Genomic DNA, 3,198 nt, shown 5'->3' with positions numbered 1-3,198 from the left:
TTTGTCTTGAATAATTTCACTCACAGTGATCGGTCAGATTTACTGTCCCACAAATACAAACGGTGTGTTGAAACAGAGGCCACAAGGACATCAAATGGAAAATTTCCAGTCATGCTTGTATCTGCTGCTCAAGTTGCTCACACCCCCCTGGCATGTGATTTCCAACAGCCACAATACTACAGCCACCGACGGGTGGAGTGAAAAACACCGATCATCTGGATACGACACAATTGACCGGCTGAAGCCTCGGGTCCTGGCGTTCACGTGGAGCTCCTTTCACCGTACCAGCAGACCAAACATACGCCCCCGTGACAACGACACATGCTGTTTTGGCTTTCACTGATGTTAAAGGCTTGTTAGCCGTTCACATTTCAAATATAATCACCGACAGATTGCTGCCATCCTTGAAATTCTATAAAAATGATATTAGCGCATCGGTCCTCGAGCTGTTATGTGAAACCTTTTCAAAGCTTCTATTTATTGTCGATGATTCACCGTCACATTTTGGCCAAAGTAGGTCAGCAGGCATCTCGTAAACTGTGTTGTGTTTTATCCAAAATCACAGAGCCCGTGTTTGTTTGCTGTTTTTGCTTCTTGAATAGTTTCGGATTAAAAAAGGCGAGTGAGTATTACGTTAATTTAAAGCGACTGCAGCCTCGATTTGCGCTTCTTCACTCTGCCCTTCATTAATGTCCCGCGTTGAATTTTACAGTCACTGTTATGCAGTCAAGTTTAGTCGTTTTCCTCTGAGATCTCCTCAAAACTGGGAGTCAGCAGCACCCCACGTACCAGTTGTCCCACATTAGACGTACAGTATAGATACTCTGACCTCTGCCACTTATTGTGGACGAGGGATTATTCCTAGTGGGTCTCCTTCCTGCTCCCATTTATCTTTCTTTCACCTCCTGATACCCCCAACCCCACGCCTTTGCTCTCTTTCCTTCTGTAATGTCTCAGCTGTTGCCTGCAGGCAGGGCTCTCTGACTGAGTGCCTGCTCTGTTATGGGTTCATTGGGCTGGTATGCAGCAGGAATCTTTGGATCAAGGTAATTTCACACTGTTCAACTTTTTCCCAGGCTGTTAAGCTTCCCTTTACCTTTGTGCCACTCAGAGAGCGAGATAGGGAGCGACACATGTAGCCGTTAAACATACACAGCGGCTCAGAGGCTGACGCCACCGGCAGAGCCGAGGGAAAGGCTCCACAGATACGACCTATAAATTAAAGTCCGACACCTCAGTTTCCCAAAAGGATCAGATTATTGCAGGCCGATCCAGCGTGGTGGTGGGGAGTGCAGTGCACATTCACGTGCGCCCCCTTCATTCGTCTCTATCACTGATCACTAAGAAGATCAGATACTCTGTGAGCGTGGGTGTGTGTCGTGTCTGCTTTCCTATTTTCGTGCATTTCTCATCAGATGTTTCTGCTTCCTGCAGCTTCTCTCTCACATGTGTGATTTCTGCATGAAGCGCTTCATCCCAAAGCAGAGCGCTTAGTGTTTATTGTTAGTGGCAGCAGACAGACGAGCACCTGATGGAGCCGAAAAAGGAGGGAAACCCTCTAATTGTTGGGGCAATCTTGTGCTCCTGTGCCATCTGTTACCATCTGCAGGAGAGATAGAGAAACAAGGGCAACAGAAAGCAGTACTAGATGCATGTGAGGGCTGCGTACGCTCAGGTGTTCAACATATTTGTGTTTTGGGTTTATTTTTAATGGCTTGGGTTATTTTTGTAACGGTGTAGTTATGTTTTTTCATGTTTACGAGCTGTGCCATCTGTTTGACAGACTCGGCGTAAAGAGGCAGATTTTCTTTGTATTGGGAGCAGTGTGTGAATCATAGGTTAACTACTTACGGGGTGATACTTATTGACTTGCTCTGTCTGTTTGTTGTGCATTTGTGTATTTTCTAATATTCAAACGCATTCGGGCTTTGCTGACGAGCTGTGAAATGTCTTTGACCTCTAGTCCTGTGTGTTTTAGTCTAAGCTTGTTGTGATCTCAACTGGAAGTCCACAGGATGTTGATCCTCCCGAAGCACCAACAGACACAATTTTAAAACATTTTTGGGCAGAAAGTCCTTGCATTCTGTTTGTATCAAGGCTGGATTAGCAATGCCTTTGTTGTTGCTGGGCATAGTGAAAAGGGGGGAGCGATAGGCTGGAACAGTGATGCAGTATCAGCAAGCAGCTGTTGAATGAGTGACAAAGTCAAGGGCTAGTGATACGAACATGGGAAAATCCTGGAGGAGCTGGAGGGGAAGAGAGCGGCAGCAGCTGAGGCAGCCCAAGTGCATAAGAATTCAGTGTTGCTGTTACGCAGAGAAACAGACGAGAAAGTCATGAAATATTCACATTATTTAGGAGCTGGAGCTCAAGACCTACCTCTGTAGCTGGCTTTTTTTTTCTCCAGGCTTGATGACAGTATTTGAGGTTGTTGGTGGGGTTCAAAAGACGGGTCAAGCATGTGAAGGGGGGAGGGATGGAAGTAGGGATGGAGCGCTGGGGTGGAGGAGTGGAAGAAAGATAAATGAATACCAGACGCTTCATGTCTTGTGTAAACTGAAGGTTTGCCCAAATCTGCCAGACCTTATTGTTTCGGTGACACACCTTCCATGTCACAGATTCTATAGAGAAGCGTTTCAGTCTCATGGCAAGCTGTCACCCCTGTGATGGGTTTAAAAGTAAGACTGTGTTTAGTTATTAATGGTGCTTTGGCTTTGTATTTTCAGCTGTCCTGCATGGCTGATTGTCTATGAAGAGATAAGCAATCTTTTTCAAAGGGGAAATGTCACTGTATTCACCTGAGTCTCTCACCCGAGTCTCTCACCCGGGTCTCTCACCCGAGTCTCTCACCCGGGTCTCTCACCCGGGTCTCTCACCCGAGTCTCTCACCCGGGTCTCTCACCCGGGTCTCTCACCCGGGTCTCTCACCCGAGTCTCTCACCCGAGTCTCTCACCCGGGTCTCTCACCCGGGTCTTTCACCCGAGTCTCTCACCCGGGTCTCTCACCCGGGTCTCTCACCCGGGTCTCTCACCCGAGTCTCTCACCCGGGTTTTTCACCAGAGTCTCTCACCTGACTTTTTTGTGTCGCTGCTTTGGCAGGACAGACAAAGATGATCTTTTTCACATTATTACCTTCTGTACCTGCTCTATTTTAAAAACGGCATCCAGAAAGTACATTAGCCTGTGGCACAGGTGCC

Source organism: Pundamilia nyererei, unplaced genomic scaffold, assembly GCF_000239375.1.
Source record: "Pundamilia nyererei isolate P.nyererei 1_Seehausen unplaced genomic scaffold, PunNye1.0 scaffold00060, whole genome shotgun sequence".
Lineage (NCBI taxonomy): Eukaryota > Metazoa > Chordata > Actinopteri > Cichliformes > Cichlidae > Pundamilia > Pundamilia nyererei.
Note: the sequence above shows the minus strand (reverse complement) of the source record.